The sequence below is a fragment of the Coregonus lavaretus genome (genome assembly GCF_964263955.1).
Source record: "Coregonus lavaretus genome assembly, chromosome: 30".
Taxonomy (NCBI): Eukaryota; Metazoa; Chordata; class Actinopteri; order Salmoniformes; family Salmonidae; genus Coregonus; species Coregonus lavaretus.
In genome coordinates, this window is record NC_140017.1 from 19,687,357 (window position 1) to 19,705,271 (window position 17,915).

Consider the following 17,915-nt stretch of genomic DNA (forward strand, 5'->3'; position numbering starts at 1 on the left):
CTACCTGAGCCACTTGTGTGGGTTGTAGACTCCGTCTCATGCTACCACTAGAGTGAAAGCACCGCCAGCATTCAAAAGTGACCAAAACAATTGCCTATAATTTCCACCTGTTGTCTATCCCATTTGCACAACAGCATGTGAAATGTATTGTCAATCAGTGTTGCTTCCTAAGTGGACAGTTTGATTTCAAAGAAGTGTGATTGACTTGGAGTTAAGTGTTCCCTTTATTTTTTTGAGCAGTGTAATTTTCTAATTTTTTAATTCTTAATTTTTAGAGTATATTTATAATTTTCATTTGTTTTATATATATATATTTTGTATTATTTTTCATTAATTTATTATTTATCTTGTACCTTTTTTATTTTGTTTCTGTCATATTTTTTTTTTAGTAGTTATGTTTTTAATGATTTAAAAATATATATATTATTATTTATAAAAAATACTATCCCAGGTATTTCTTAAAGAGGTAGGGTTTCAAGTGTCTCCGGAAGGTGGTCAGTGACTCCGCTGTCCTGGCGTCGTGAGGGAGCTTGTTCCACCATTGGGGTGCCAGAGCAGCGAACAGTTTTGACTGGGCTGAGCGGGAACTGTGCTTCCGCAGAGGTAGGGGGACCAGCAGGCCAGAGGTGGAAGAACGCAATGCCCTCGTTTGGGTGTAGGGACTGATCAGAGCCTGAAGGTAAGGAGGTGCCGTTCCCCTCACAGCTCCGTAGGCAAGCACCATGGTCTTGTAGCAGATGCGAGCTTCAACTGGAAGCCAGTGGAGTGTGCGGAGGAGCGGGGTGACGTGAGAGAACTTGGGAAGGTTGAACACCAGACGGGCTGCAGGGTTCTAGATGAGTTGTAGGGGTTTAATGGCACAGGCAGGGAGCCCAGCCAACAGCGAGTTGCAGTAATCCAGACGGGAGATGACAAGTGCCTGGATTAGGACCTGTGCCGCTTCCTGTGTAAGGTAGGGTCGTACTCTGCGAATGTTGTAGAGCATGAGCCTACAGGATCGGGTCACCGCTTTGATAGTACAATAAGAAATAACCGAAACAGCAATAAGCAAGGCATATTGACATGGGAGAGAGGCATAAAGCAATCACAGGTGTTATTCAAGAGAGCTAAAACAACAGCTGGTAATGGCGACAAAGTTTGGGCTGAGGCTAAACATAAACAGGATGCGGTACCGTATAAAGGAACAGTCCAGCAGGCATCAGCTGTATAGCTGAGTTATCATAAGGTCCGGTGAACAGCAATAGGAGAGTTCGGAGGTAGTTCGGGGGCTGCTACAGCACTGGCGAGCAAGAGGCCCGGCTTGCGTGTGTTAGCGGGCCGGGGCTAGCAGATGGATCTTTGTGGTCGACGTCGTAACGGGAAGCCTTTTGAAACCACATCAGACGATTTTGTCGGCCAACCAGTTGTGTTGGATCGGTGGGGCTCCGTGTCAACACTAGGAGGTCCCGTCCGGTTGACAGAGAGGTAGATAGCCGGGAGATGGGCCTGGTTCGAGGCTAGCTCAAGGCTAACTGGTGCTTCTAAGGGGCAATGGTAATTAGCCAACGGAAACAGCCATTTGCGATGATCCGGCGCTAGGGTCCAGTGATTCCAGCAGAAAATCAGATTGGCACAACCCATCCAGCCAGGGGCATCATGCTCCCCAAAATGTTGAGTGGGCACTGATGAGCAAAATGTATGTCTTTGAATGTACACACAAGTGTCACGGGACTCGTCTGAAGTCGATAACGCTGATGTGCTAACTTCTGTCTGTATCACATTTACGTCATTTAGCAGACGCTCTTATCCAGAGCGACTTACAGGAGCAATTAGGGTTAAGTGCCTTGCTCAAGGACACATCGACAGAATTTTTTCACCTAGTCGGCTCGGGGATTAGAACCAGCGACCTTTCGGTTACTAGCACAACGCTCTTACCCACTAAGCTACCTGCCGCCCCAGGTATCGTCCGAACCGTTTGAGAGACAAACTAATATGACCACACTATGGAAAGGGGAGACTCTGACGAACTCGACGGCACTCGTCTGAAGGTAACCCATACAAACAAATGGAAGTGCGGAGGTAGTTTTGTGCCAACAAAAAAAAGGGGTCAAATACAGTGGGGAGAACAAGTATTTGATACACTGCCGATTTTGCAGGTTTTCCTACTTACAAAGCATGTAGAGGTCTGTAATATTTATCATAGGTACACTTCAACAGTGAGAGACGGAATCTAAAACAAAATTCCAGAAAATCACATTGTATGATTTTTAAGTAATTAATTTGCATTTTATTGCATGACATAAGTATTTGATACATCAGAAAAACAGAACTTAATATTTGGTACAGAAACCTTTGTTTGCAATTACAGAGATCATATGTTTCCTGTAGGTCTTGACCAGGTTTGCACACACTGCAGCAGGGATTTTGGCCCACTCCTCCATACAGACCTTCTCCAGATCCTTCAGGTTTTGGGGCTGTCGCTGGGCAATACGGACTTTCAGCTCCCTCCAAAGATGTTCTATTGGGTTCAGGTCTGGAGACTGGCTAGGCCACTCCAGGACCTTGAGATGCTTCTTACGGAGCCACTCCTTAGTTGCCCTGGCTGTGTGTTTCGGGTCGTTGTCATGCTGGAAGACCCAGTCACGACCCATCTTCAATGCTCTTACTGAGGGAAGGAGGTTGTTGACCAAGATCTCGCGATACATGGCCCCATCCATCCTCCCCTCAATACGGTGCAGTCGTCCTGTCCCTTTTGCAGAAAAGCATCCCCAAAGAATGATGTTTCCACCTCCATGCTTCACGGTTGGGATGGTGTTCTTGGGGTTGTACTCATCCTTCTTCTTCCTCCAAACACGGCGAGTGGAGTTTAGACCAAAAAGCTAAATTTTTGTCTCATCAGACCACATGACCTTCTCCCATTCCTCCTCTGGATCATCCAGATGGTCATTGGCAAACTTCAGACGGGCCTGGACATGCGCTGGCTTGTGCAGGGGGACCTTGCATGCACTGCAGGATTTTAATCCATGACGGCGTAGTGTGTTACTAATGGTTTTCTTTGAGACTGTGGTCCCAGCTCTCTTCAGGTCATTGACCAGGTCCTGCCGTGCAGTTCTGGGCTGATCCCTCACCTTCCTCATGATCATTGATGTCCCACGAGGTGAGATCTTGCATGGAACCCCAGACCAAGGGTGATTGACCATCATCTTGAACTTCTTCCATTTTCTAATAATTGCGCAAACAGTTGTTGCCTTCTCACCAAGCTGCTTGCCTATTGTCCTGTAGCCCATCCCAGCCTTGTGCAGGTCTACAATTTTATCCCTGATGTCCTTACACAGCTCTCTGGTCTTGGCCATTGTGGAGAGGTTGGAGTCTGTTTGATTGTGTGTGGACAGGTGTCTTTTATACAGGTAACAAGTTCAAACAGGTGCAAGTTAATACAGGTAATGAGTGGAGAACAGGGCTTCTTAAAGAAAAACTAACAGGTCTGTGAGAGCCGGAATTCTTACTGGTTGGTAGGTGATCAAATACTTATGTCATGCAATAAAATGCAAATTAATTACTTAAAAATCATACAATATGATTTTCTGGATTTTTGTTTTAGATTCCATCTCTCACAGTTGAAGTGTACCTATGATAAAAATTATAGACCTCTACATGCTTTGTAAGTAGGAAAACCTGCAAAATCGGCAGTGTATCAAATACTTGTTCTCCCCACTGTATGTGTCAAAAATATATATATTTCCTGAGTTTTCTTTTATCTCCTAGATATAGAACAGACACTTCAAAACCTTATTCCTTGTGATTTATTTATTGACTGTATTTTTTGCCATTTATGAATGTTATTCAATGCGTTTCTATGGGCTATAGAAGCCACTCCTCAGTAAAAGGCATATGACAGCCCTCTTGGAGTTTGCCAAAAGGCACCTAAAGGACTATCAGACCATGAGAAACAAACTTATCTGGTCTGATGAAACCAAGATTGAACTCTTTGGCCTGAATGCCATGCGTCTTGCCTGGAAGAGACCTGGCACCATCCCAAATGTGAAGCATGGTGGTGGCAGCATCATGCTGTGGGGATTTACTTCAGTAGCAGGGACTGGGATACTAGTCAGGATCAAGGGAAAGATGAACGGAGGAAAGTACAGAGAGATCCTTGATGAAAACCTGCGCTCAGGACCTCAGACTGGGGCGAAGGTTCACCTTCCAACTGGACAATGACCCTAAGCACACAGCCAAGACAACGCAGGAGTGGCTTCGGGACAAGTCTCTGAATATAATAATAATATCCTTGAGTGGCCCAGCCAGAGCCCAGAATTGACCCGATTGAACATCTCTGGAGAGACCTGAAAATAGCTGTGCAGCGACGCTCCCCATCCAACCTGACAGAGCTTGAGAGGATCTGCAGAGAAGAATGGGAGAAACTCCACAAATACAGGTGTGACTCGAGGCTGTAATCGCTGCCAAAGGTGCTTCAACAAAGTACTGACTAAAGGGTCTGAATACTTATGTAAATGTTATATTTCAGTTTTTTATTTTTAATACATTTGCAACCATTTCTAAAAACCTGTTTTTGCTTTGTCAGTATGGGGTACTGTGTACAGATTGATTCGATATATTTTTTTTTTAGAATAAGGCTGTAACATAACAAAATGTGGAAAAGGTCAAGGGGTCTGAATACTTTCCGAATGCACTGTATATCCATTGTTTTTGTCAAAATTGCTCAAGCTCATTTAATTTGGTTGGGAATCATTGATGGACAGCAATATTCAAACCTTGTCTCTGATTTTCAGGCAAATGTAAGTCAGGACTGAGACTTGACCATTCAGGAACACTCAACACCTATTGGAAAGCCATTCTGGTGTGTCTTTGGCATAAAAATGTGTGTAATTGTCTCGCTGAAAAATAAAACTATCCCAGGGTTAGGTTTTCAGAAAAAGTCGATGCTTCAGTCACACTGCGCTTTAGACCGAGGCGCGAGCAAATAATTTTTTTATGAAATAATTTGTCAATATATATTTTTTAAATATACAGTACCAGTCAAATGTTTGGACACACCTACTCATTCAAGGGATTTTCTTTATTTTTACTATTTTCTACATTGTCGAATAATAGTGAAGACATCAAAACTATGATAACACATATGGAATCATGTAGTAACTAAAAAAGTGTTAAACAAATCAAAATATATTTTCTATTTGAGATTCTTCAAATAGCCACCCTTTGCCTTGATGACAGCATTGCACACTCATGGCATTTTCTCAACCAACTTCACCTGGAATGCTTTTCCAACAGTCTTGAAGGATTTCCCACATATGCTGAGCACTTGTTGGCTGCTTTTGCTTCACTCTGCCGTCCGACTCATCCCAAACCATCTCAATTGGGTTGAGGTCGGGGGATTGTGGAGGCCAGGTCATCTGATGCAGCACTCCATCACTCTCCTTCTTGGTCAAATAGCCCTTACACAGCCTGGAGGTGTGTTGGGTCATTGTCCTGTTGAAAAACAAATGATAGTCCCACTAAGCCCAAACCAGATGGGATGGCGTATCACTGCAGAATGCTGTGGTAGCCATGCTGGTTAAGTGTGCCTTGAATTCTAAATAAATCACAGACAGTGTCACCGCAACTCACCCCCACACCCTCTGAACAGTTTATGTTGAGATGTGTCTGTGACTTGAACTCTGTGAAGCATTCATTTGGGCTGCAATTTCTGAGGCTGGTAACTCTAATGAACTTATCCTCTGCAGCAGAGGTCTGGGTCTTCCTTTCGTGTGGCGGTCCTCATGAGAGCATGGTTTTTGCGACTGCACTTGAAGAAACTTTCAAAGTTCTTGAAATGTTCCGTATTGACTGACCATCATATCTTAAAGTAATGATAGACTGTCGTTTCTCTTTGATTATTTGAGCTGTTCTTGTCATAATATGAACTTGGTATTTTACCAAATAGGGCTATCTTCTGTGGTAGTGTACCTAAAGGGGTCCTAAAATGCTAAATCAAATAGCTTAATGATCCATGGTATGACCATCTTAAAACAATTCCATATGTCGTCGTCCCCCCCGCCCCCCCCCCCCCCCCCCCCCCCCATTGACAGATGGCCACTGGTTTTAGTCTTGCTGGAGATTGCAGTCATTACAAAGACAACTCCTTTGGGGTTTCAGTGGTTTGAAATGCCACCCTATTTATATGGGAATTTCTTCAAGGCATGGTGAAACATTTTATGTAATATTGTGTGTTTGAGATATAACAAAGTGTATACCACATAAAAACACAAAGACATTGGGATGCTAAGTAAAGACTTGACTTGAATGCCTGTCCATTATCCTCATGCCTTATGGTATGTAGAAGCTGGTCAATTGAGCAAGAAAACATGTTTACTGAATTTGGCCATCAGCCTTTAGATAACAGGTCATTAGTCCACTGTGTCTCTCAATTCCCTTGAAAACGATTTAGCAACCTGTGAGACCAGAGAGGCTGAAACAACAACAGAGGTAGCCCTTGGTCGCCGTCTCTTGTCTCTCGTTAGACCGATTGAAGGGTTAGTCCCAGGGAGGTGCAGAGTGTCATTAGGCTTAATGGCCTCCCTTCAGACCGTTCTGATGTGAATGATGCAACAATATCAAACTGGGCCTAACAAGAAGTTGGCTGCATTGGAAAGATACTACAAACACGTTGTTGATCATACTATGTTGACCTGTGACCTGAGAGTGAAAATCATGATATGGTCAAGAATATGTGAAATGATCTTAGCTTCTCAATGTCCATTACAGCCACAGGTAACAATGTTTTTCCATGGTGATGCCTATGGTATTAAACACTGAAGAGAAATACTGTGGCAATAATGCAATGTGTCTTGATAATCAATATACATTTTAAGAATTAAGCAATTATGAGATGTCAATCATTGAGATTTATCGTTTTACCTGATAGACACTGTTATCCTTGTCCTGTGAACTTAATATCTACAGATACTTCTATAGGTACCATTAGCAAAATGATGAACTCAACACAATTCACGTTATTTATGCTAGCTGGATATAGTGATAGTGGACACAAAGTACTTGTATTCATTGTAATACCTGTGTTGTACGTCTCCATAGTTTTTGTGAACACAGTGCTTATTGTGGTTATACTAGTTTTGTGTGTTTTAGGTATATGTTGTGAAATTGTTAGATATGACTTGTTAGATATTACTGCACTGTATTTGGCCATCAGCCTTTAGATAACAGGTCATTAGTCCACTGTGTCTCTCAATTCCCTTGAAAACTATTTAGCAACCTGTGAGACCAGAGAGGCTGAAACAACAACAGAGGTAGCCCTTGGTCGCCGTCTCTTGTCTCTCGTTAGACCGATTGAAGGGTTAGTCCCAGGGAGGTGCAGAGTGGCATTAGGCTTAATGGCCTCCCTTCAGACCATTCTGATGTGAATGATGCAACAATATCAAACTGGGCCTAACAAGAAGTTGGCTGCACTGGAAAGATACTACAAACACGTTGTTGATCATACTATGTTGACCTGTGACCTGAGAGTGAAAATCATGATATGGTCAAGAATATGTGAAATGATCTTAGCTTCTCAATGTCCATTACAGCCACAGGTAACAATGTTTTTCCATGGTGATGCCTATGTTATTAAACACTGAAGAGAAATACTGTGGCAATAATGCAATGTGTCTTGATAATCAATATACATTTTAAGAATTAAGCAATTATGAGATGTCAATCATTGAGATTTATCATTTTACCTGATAGACACTGTTATCCTTGTACTGTGAACTTAATATCTACAAATAATTCTATAGGTACCATTAGCAAAATGATGAACTCAACACAATTCACGTTATTTATGCTAGCTGGATATAGTGATAGTGGACACAAAGTACTTGTTTTCATTGTAATAACTGTGTTGTACGTCTCCATAGTTTTTGTGAACACAGTGCTTATTGTGGTTATACTAGTTTTGTGTGTTTTAGGTATATGTTGTGAAATTGTTAGATATTACTTGTTAGATATTACTGCACTGTCGGAGCTAGAAGCACAAGCATTTCGCTACACCCGCTATAACATCTGCTAAACACGTGTATGTGACAAATACAATTTGATTTGATTTATATGTATAGAGAGTAGCCTTCATGAACCCATGTATCTGTTTCAGTGCAGTTTGTTTGTGAATGAGTCGTAAGGTAGCATTGGTTTGTTTCCTGCTCTCATGACTCATTTGGTTTCAGATGTCTGTGCAGTTTCCACTGTGTACTGCTACCTACAGATCTTTTCCATATACACATATGGATCTCTTGAATTCTGCAATTTAGCAGCCATGTCCTACAACAGGTACCTTGCTTTATGTTATCCACTACAGTATAACGTCATCATGACACCCAACAGGGTGTGTATTTTAATTTGTGTAATATCGTTGTACACTTTTGTAACAATTACCACAGTACTGTCTTTAACTATTCGTTTGCAATTATGTGGAAACAAAATAGACAAAGTGTGTTGTGACAACTACCTGGTTGTAAAACTTGCCTGTTCAACATCGGACACAACATTTAATAACAACTATGGACTCTGTGGTATTGTTTTGACTGTCGTTGTCCCTTTAATTACTATTGTGTTCTCTTATATTAAGATTCTGACTATTTGTTTGAAATCTTCAATCGAGACCAGACAGAAAGCTTTCAGCATCTGTATTCCTCATCTGGCCTCGCTGTTCAACTTCTCTTTCGGCTGTTTCTTAAATCTGCTCCAGAGTAGATTTGATAGGCCTATGAGAAATTATCCAACTGTACACACTATTTTATCAGTGTACTTTCTGATGTGCCAGCCACTTTTTAATCCTATTGTGTATGGAGTTAGGATGGCTAAAATCAGACTTGCTTATAAAAACATACTAGCTGTAGGTCTGTACTCTAAACAGTGTGACCTTTTCTGTCCTGATTGTTAGATTTTTGTGATGTGACTTGTGTGTTTTGTTACTTATAGTTGCAATAATGAATGGGGGTGAGGATGGTAAAAATCAGACATGTAAAACATTTGCTAATTTGTGAAATATTGTCATTTACCTTTTATTCACTTGCTGATCTCCTGTCGCTCAAAGAATTGACTTTATAATTCTCCTCCTCGTCTACAAAGCCCTAAATGGCATCGGGCCCTCCTACCTGTCAGACCTTCTCTCCCCCTATGAACCTCCACATAACTGAAATTCAAGCCACGCCAAACAGCTCAAGGCCCCCAGGACCTGACTCCGCACAATGGAGGACCATTTATTTTGTTCCCACGCACCTCGCCTTTGGAACTCCCTTCCTGACAATCTCAGGGCTGCTCAGACTGTTGGGGCCTTGAAAGCAGGCCTTAAGACTCATCTCTATCGGCTGGCCTTCACTTCCTCCTACATTTTGATTGTTTCATGATATGGTTATATACATATTTTTTACAGTTTTTTTTTTTTTTATCTTTCATTTGATGCACTTTGAGATTATTCTTGTATAATGAAAAGTGCTTTTCGAATGTAATAAATTATTATTATTATTATTTAAATAAAAAACCCAGAAGTTCATGGCTTCCTCTTCATTACTTAAATTGACACTTCTGCCAGAGGCTGCTGTATCTAAGTATCTAACATATGCAAAAAAATATGCAAAACCGTCTGGATCAATTGACAACAGTGAATAAACTGATGTAAATGTGTAAAGGGTAAGCCCATCACTAATGTAAAATGGACCCTGCACGGTACACACAATCATGATGATTGTCTGACATTTTGAAAGAGATATCTAGGTACATACTGTAGTATGAAAACAAACTACATTCTGTCTGGAATCTGGATGCATGTCATGTTTTCTGAGGGCCAACTGTTCAAAGGTATCTGACAGATGGCCAGATACCTTTCTTGAGAGAAGGCATTAGTTTGTCCAGGGTCACTGTGTGATATGTTTGACCCAAATAATCCAGTAAGGGTCATGATGTATTTCTAAGACACATTGGTCAATGTATTCAATCCATCCTGTAAAAAGTATGAAAACAAGTTGTAGGGTTCCATTTGGGACACAACGCTTCTGTCATCCCCTCTGGGAGGGTAGGCCCTAAAAGTGTACTGTAGGCCTAGAAAGAAGGGGGAGAATAAAAAGGAAACAAAATGTAGGAAAAAAGAAGCCACGATGTTGATCAGCCGAGCACATAATTATATCTGGTAACAGATTCCGTATCAGCCAATTAAAAATGGTGACGTAGTTGGACGTGATCCAACACATTTTCACAAAAGCGTCCTTACCAGAAGTCCACTGGCACGTTCTGATAATCAAAGTAACTAGATCACGTGTGGAAATGGATCTGGACAAATAGCTCACAGTTTAGAGTGACTAGTTCCTGACATTGTGTTAGTGTGTTGAGAAGGGAAGTGCAGCCAACACCTTGACAATGAACAATAAGAATGAATTGAATAAGGACCTATTTATTTCTCCAGCCTTGTTTACAAACACACTGCTAGGGCCTAATAACCACATATTGCATATTATGAAGTTACATGGACGTGAACGCCTACAACGTTTTAGATGCATTTTTATAATCAGCTACTTCGTCCCATTTGCGCTATTTCACTCGAGGACTATCAGTGGAGTGTTTTCTCCTTTAAAAAGAAAAGTACTCCGAATGGGATTCAAACTCACAGCCGTCGTATCCCATCATCTTCAGGTTACCCACTTTAGTTCGGGATAGCAGTGGCGGTAAATTATCGCTACTTGATAACACCACGAGAGCCATTCTCCTTTGACTTTTACAACGAATGAATACAAACTCCTCCTTTTCTCTGTAAAAGTATAGGGATTTGATGAAATCGATAAGCAGAAATGTGCCTTTTGAATGTTGTGTAACGTCACAGTAGCCTAGTCAAGGAAGCATCATGCAATATACACTCACTGGCCAGTTTATTAGGTACATCAATCTAGTACCGGTTCGGCCTCCAGAACAGCCTGAATTCTTCAGGGAATGGAAACGTTGCTCAATTGGGACCTGACGTGTGCCAGGAAAACATTCCCCACACCATCGCCACCAGTCTGTACCATTGACACCAGGCAGGATGGGGCCATGGACTTATGTTACTTACACCAAATCTTGACCCTGCCATCAGCATGACGCAACAGGAACCGGGATTTGTAGGACCGGGCGATGTTTTTCCACTCCTCAATTGTCCAGTGTTGGTGATCGTGTGCCCACTGGCTAGAGCCGCTTATTTTTATTGTTAGACCCTCCTGTTAGCTTGCACGATTCTTGCTATTCTCCTTCGACCTCTCTGCAACAAGCTGTTTTTGCCCACAGGACTGCCGCTGACTGGATGTTTTTTTTTGTCGCAGCATTCTCTGTAAATCCTAGATGCTTAGGTCACTTGTTCAATCGAACAGTATCTGAATGCCTCGATGCCTGTCTGCCTGCATTATATAGCAGGCCACAGCCACGTGACTCACTGTCTGTAGGAGCGAACCATTTTCATGAACGGGGTGGTGTACCTAATAAACTGTATATTGGCACACTGCACATTAGTAGACCGAGGCACGGGTAACAAAATCAACCTCTGGTGGCCAAGTTGACCTGTTTAACAAATACGATTGGATGGTGGCTCTACCATGTAAGGTCTCTGATAGGTTGATTCATTATTCTATTACAGGATATAATTATGTGCTCAGCTGGTCGTCCTCAGCACAATGTCTAATTGTGCCAGGTTGGCCTAAGAGAAAAGCTAGCAGCTAGCCATTTTAGACCACAGGTATAAACCTTGGGTCTAAGCAAAAGGTAGTTAGTATGGTTCCATTGGTTTTAACTGGAGTGCACGCCCATTAAAGATAAATAGGGGCTGGACTGGCTGATTTTGCCTCAGTTTTCCTCGCCCTCATTAAGAAATGTGACTGAAGAGATGAGACTTGTGTTTTGGAAGTATGCTTTGATGTGGGTGTTTCTTGTGTGTGTCTTTGCAAATGGGAAGCATTTGTAAATTCATTTTGGCAAAACAGTTACACAGTTATAGTCACTCACCTGTCATTTGAAAACAAGTCTATCCAGCTAGGGCGAGTAAAAATGGTCAGTGAGGTGTGTAACAACGGTTAATGTAATAACACCGGTTAATGTAATACATTTTCCAACTGTTGATGTAATAAACAACTTTTCTATTTGCAATAACTTTTCAATGTTTAATGTAATAAAACCGGTTAATGTGAGTCTCCACCCCCCCTGAGTTAATACTTGGTGGAAGAACCTTTGGCAGCCATTACAGTTGTGAATCATTTTCATTAAGATTCTATCAACTTTGTACAACTCTTAGGGCAACATACAGGGCATTCCGGAAAGTATTCAGACCCCTTGACTTTTTCCACGTTTTGTTACGGTACAGCCTTATTCTAAAATGGATTAAATTAATTGTTTTCCTCAGCAATCTACACACAATACCCCATAATGACAAAAAAAATTACAACTGAAATACCTTATTTACATAAGTATTCAGACCCTTTTCTATGAGACTCGAAATTGAGCTCAGGTGCATCCTGTTTCCACTGATCATCCTTGATGTTTCTACTTCTTGATTGGAGTCCACCTGTGGTAAATTCAATTGATTGGACATGATTTGAAAAGGCACACACCTGTCTATATAAGATCCCATAGTTGACAGTGCATGTCAGAGCAAAAACCAAGCCATAAGGTCGAAGGAATTGTCGGTAGAGGCACAGATCTGGGGAAAGGTACCATAAAATGTCTGCAGCCTTGAAGGTCCCCAAGAACACAGTGGCCTCCATCATTCTTAAATGGAAGATGTTTTGAACCACTAAGACTCTTCCTAGAGCTGGCCACCCGGCCAAACTGAGCAATCGGAGTAGAAGGGCCTTGGTCAGGGAGGTGACCTAGAACCCGATGGTCACTCTGACAGAGCTCCAGAGTTCCTCTGTGGAGATGGGAGAACCTTCCAGAAGGACAACCATCTCTGCAGCACTCCACCAATCAGGCCTTTATGGTAGAGTGGCCAGACGGAAGCCATTCCTCAGTAAAAGGCACATGACAGCCCGCTTAGAGTTAGCCAAAAGGCACCTAAAGGACTCTCAGACCATGAGAAACAAGATTCTCTGATCTGATGAAACCAAGATTGAACTCTTTGGCCTGAATGCCATGCATCATGTCTGGAGGAGACCTGGCACCATCCCAAATGTGAAGCATGGTGGTGGCAGCATCATGCTGTGGGGGTTATCTTCAGCAGCAGGGACTGGGAGACTAGTCAGGATCAAGGGAAAGATGAACAGAGCAAAGTACAGAGAGATCCTTGATGAAAACCTGCTCCAGAGCGCTCAGGACCTCAGACTGGGGCGAAGGTTCACCTTCCAACTGGACAATGACCCTAAGCACACAGCCAAGACTACGCAGGAGTGGCTTCGGGACAAGTCTCTGAATATCCTTGAGTGGCCCAGCCAGAGCCCAGACTTGACCCGATCTAACATCTCTGGAGAGACCTGAAAATAGCTGTGCAGCGACGCTCCCCATCCAACCTGACAGAGCTTGAGAGGTTCTGCAGAGAAGAATGGGAGAAACTCCACAAATATAGGTGTGCCAAGCTTGTAGCATCATACCCAAGAAGACTCGAGGCTGTAATCGCTGCCAAAGGTGCTTCAACAAAGTACTGACTAAAGGGTCTGAATACTTATGTAAATGTTATATTTCCGTTTTTTATTTTTAATACATTTGCAAAAATTTCTAAAACCTGTTTTTGCTTTGTCATTATGGGGTACTGTGTACAGATTGATTCGATTTTTTTAAAAAATCCATTTTAGAATAAGGCTGTAACGTAACAAAATGTGGAAAAGGTCTCGGGGTCTGAATGCTTTCCGAATCCATTGTTCTTGTCAAAATTGCTCAAGCTCATTTAATTTGGTTGGGAATCATTGATGGACAGCAATATTCAAACCTTGTCTCTGATTTTCAGGCAAATGTAAGTCAGGCCTGAGACTTGACCATTCAGGAACACTCAACACCTATTGGAAAGCCATTCTGGTGTGTCTTTGGCATAAAAATGTGTGTAATTGTCTCGCTGAAAAATAGAACTATCCCAGGGTTAGGTTTTCAGAAAAAGTCGGTGCTATAGGCACACTGATACAGGACTAGTAAAGGCCCAGAGCACTACTTTTGTGAAGAAATAAATATCATATATATTATATTTCGGGGGAATTACGATTTTTCAGGGGGTGCTGCAGCAACCCTCAGCACCCCTACTTCCCACGGCTATGCCAGAATGGCTTTCCAAGAGGTGTTGAGTGTTCCGGAGTGGTGTAGTCTGAGTCCTGACTTAAATCTGCTTAAAACATCTAGTTTAAATATCGCTGTCCATCAATGATCCCCAAACAAATGTTATGAGTTTATTTCAATTTAGACAAAAACAATGGATATACAGTCCCAGTCAAAAGTTTGGACACACCTACTCATTCAAGGGTTGTTATTTTCTAAATTGTAGAATAATAGTGAAGACATCAGAACTATTAAATAAAACATATGGAATCATGTACTAACCAAAAAAGTGTTTAAAAAATCAATATATATTTTAGATTTGAGATTCTTCAAAGTAGCCACCAAGGGGGTGTAGACTTTCTATAGGCAATGCATTGTCCAACATTGTCATCAGTAACGTAACTTTTGGATTACCCAAACTCAGTAACGTAATCTGATTACTTTCATTTACTTTTGAATTACTTTCCTCAATGCAGCCGTTTTTATCTCAATATCAAATCATTTCTGGATAACAGTTAAGTATTTTACTGTGATTGTTTTAAATTAAAATGGTAAAAAATTATAAAATAGTGTGGGGTTCTATTTTCTCATAACTGGAGGGATGAATAGCTTAGAAGGAATGCATTGGTGATTAAACATAGAAGGTTTGTACTGTACTGATATAAATTGTTTCACATAACAAGCTGTGATTCATGTGAGGAACGTTAGGGAGTAGGGGGAGATAAGAACTTGTGTCTCACAGTACCCGAACACTGCCTCTTTGTGATCTGTGAACCGTCCAAGGACGTGTACTGCAAAAGTGCTGACTTTCTGGATAAGTTGCAAAACAACTAGACACCTGGCAACAGTGGAGCGCCAAGGGGCTGGGACCAGCCTGTGCGCCAACGGATAGGCTGAGTAAGTCTAAACCACGCTCAGTCTCTACTCTGATTGGCCAGCAGGGAGCGGGAACTATCTCTGTCAGAGTATTTTAAGAAGAACTCATAACAATGGCTTAGTTCTCTGAGTGCCCTGCGTGGTATTTCAGTGAGCCCGTATACGAACCATCATACTTATCATACATACATTTTGCATATAATAAATTTAGCTTGGATTGAATATCCCTTGATATGTTTTCTCTTATTCCAATACCAGATTTGAATTACGCAATTTCTAACAATAGCTTCTTAGCAAAGAGCAATTTCTCAAGCAAGAATTTTGCTAGGACTGTCTGGGAGTGGTCTGAGTTGGGAAGGGAAAACTGAAAACTAGCTCTTATTGGCAGAGAGGTTTGGAACTCTATTTTTGGTCTATTAACTAATTTAGTTCCTGGTGATGTCACAAGACAGGCCAAAACTCCATCCCACCAAAACAGGCTGAAATTTCAGGCAGTCTTTTCAAACAGCTCCTACACTAAAAGTTCATCATCATTTTCACCATTTCACAGTATTATTCCAACCTCAGTGTGGAAATATATAAAAACACAGGAAAATCATATTTTTGACTACACTGGGTCTTTAAAGACATACTCAGGAACTTTGGCAACTACTATTTTTTAAACCTCCCGCTTTGAGCTGGATATGTCAATGTGTAGTTCATACATGCCTAATGTATGGGCAGAATTACGTCCTTACCTTAATTAGCCATGAAATCCCTAGTTTGAAAGTGACTGTTTTACTGGAAGCTGTGCTGCGCCATTTTCCCCCACGTGGGCCAGCCCCCTAGCAATTCCGGTTCTAACCAATGAGCTTCAGTCCCTCGCCATTTTAGTGAAAAATAGCAAGATGCACACAGAGCAGAGCGAGAGAGAGCAATGACGTGGTGCACATATCTGCACATACAGTATGTGACATAGTATACCATTTTTGGGGACCACTATTGGCTTGTGAGCACTACTTTCAGAACTACTGGCTAAAAAGTATACAAAAGTACCGGAGAATCTCTTTAAGACGCATTAAAAGAAGACAAAAAGTATCCATCAAACGCATTTGGTGTGTTGTCATAGTGGTCTCTGACTTGTGGTCAGAATCGCTCAGGTGGAACAAACTTAAACTTGCGCCTTTTTTCAATGCTGAATTGAATGTCATTGAGAAAATAGAAAGCTGTCATGTATTTTTCTCAAACATCCTTTTCTGAATTTAAAGTAATCCAAGAAGTAATCAATTTTTTCAAAAGTATCTGATTACAATATTTTAGCTGGTAACGTAACTGAGTAATTTAATACTCCAACATACAGTAGACACTCGCAAGCACATTGAAATGTACACACATACGGGTAACACTTTACTTGATTATAGATTGGCATTCATAAAACCTTTATGAAACCATTCATGACATACATTTTCTAAATAATAGTCAGAATAGAACACACCTGTACTGTGATTTAATCCGATAACGTAATAAATTGAACGGTTACCGTAATAACTTTTCCGCTTACATCCTCCGGTGGTTATTATGTTATCAGGTAAGTAGAAAAAAATGTTTAATGAATAACTGTAATAACTTCAACCAATCATGTAATAACTTAACATAATTAATATTTGTATTATTTCCCTTATTTTAATGGACATGGAATAGTCCCAAAAGTGCAAAACCCATCAATCTGGCACTCCAGACAGGCTCAAGCAAACACTCAAATTATTAGAACGATTTCAAATACTATTTGAACCCAGATCTGGATGGCGCAGAACTAACCCAGTGAGTAACACCAGCAACCATCCAGCTCAATCCCACCAGATATTTCTACTAGAAAATAACTTGATAATAATAACAATAATAGTAATACTGTAACGAAAACAGGACTTTTGTTTTGAAGATTACATATGATTGATGTTGTATTAATGTGGTATAAAATAAAGGCCTGCACACTCATAAGCTCCACCAGGTACCTTTATTCACAAACAAACGTTTCGATCCTGCAAGGACCTTCATCAGGTATTAATGTGGTATGAAGGTCATTATAAATGACACTGCAACATTTATGAAGGGATTATGAATGATTTCATAAAGGCAGGGGCCTTCACAGAGAGAGAGAGAGGGAGAGACTGACTGTATATTATAGCCAATGGCTACATTAAGGATCTGGCAGTATGTACCTTTGTTTTCGTCAATTGAATTCAATATAAAACCTGTGTTTGTCATAGAACGATGCCAGTACTAATTTGTCGATACATTTCCAGCGTTGTGCTTCATTTGACAGTGCAAATCTTTCTGCCAGAAGTGATGGGCCTTTCAGCAAATGAAATGGGCAGGAAATAGGCTGGACTTTCCCGCCTCCAGTGGCTATGTAATGTAATATGACACCAGAGTCATTCATTACTACAGGTCATAAACTAAGACCCACTGGCTGGCTGAAGAGACAAATTCAGAAGCAAATAAACATTGATAAAACAATTAAAATACACAGTCCCCAAATTGACCTTTAAGAGAGGATCATTTAGCAATTATTATGCATTAATTCAGTGTTTCATTGTAATACACATCCACGTCATCGGTGCCCGGGGAACAGTGGGGTAACTACCTTGCTCAGGGGCAGAAATACTGATTTTCACCTTGTCAGCTCGGGGATTCGATCCAGCAACCTTTCGGTTCCTGGCCCAACACTCCTACTCGCCAGGCTACCTCAAGGCGTTACGAGTGCATTACGTATACCCGCTTTGGTGTTGCCTTTACTCATGGCCACCAAGCCAGTAGGGGATATCACCGGAAAA

At 41.3% G+C, this 17,915-nt stretch overlaps 1 pseudogene across 1 annotated transcript; it reads left to right on the plus strand.

Moving 5' to 3' along the window:
- The first annotated feature begins 7,792 nt into the window (after positions 1 to 7,792).
- Positions 7,793 to 8,917, plus strand: LOC311106150 (olfactory receptor 2K2-like; annotated as a pseudogene). Its single transcript has 2 exons — positions 7,793 to 7,937; positions 8,094 to 8,917. The product of its transcript is annotated as an olfactory receptor 2K2-like (transcript).
- The last annotated feature ends 8,998 nt before the right edge of the window (positions 8,918 to 17,915 follow it).